The sequence below is a fragment of the Etheostoma cragini genome, chromosome 17 (genome assembly GCF_013103735.1).
Source record: "Etheostoma cragini isolate CJK2018 chromosome 17, CSU_Ecrag_1.0, whole genome shotgun sequence".
NCBI lineage: Eukaryota > Metazoa > Chordata > Actinopteri > Perciformes > Percidae > Etheostoma > Etheostoma cragini.
Window position 1 is genome coordinate 3,197,151 of NC_048423.1, and position 382 is coordinate 3,197,532.

The window sequence follows — 382 nt, forward strand, 5'->3', positions numbered from 1 at the left end:
TCATGTTACGACTTTTCCGGCTAGTTGTATCGAAGATCTCGAACTCTAACTGTAGCCCTTTTATTTAAAGAAAAACCCGGATTACTAGGAAAATCGAACACTTCAGAGTAGCTGTCGAAGGCCAACAAACAGCTTTAAGGCCACAAGTCGTCAACACCACTTTTTGCTATCTAGGCTTAATGCATGACAGCATTTAAGTTACATTTACATTTTCTTGCTGTGGAAAATGACCTTCTCGTGTCATTTCCTAACCGAAAATGGCAGTGCGTTTTACACACACAGGCTATGTGGGAGTTATATGTTGACTGCGCGCTGATATCCCAAAATATTAAAGACAAACTAGACGAAAGCTGCAAACAAGAACGCTTGAAGATACAAATAT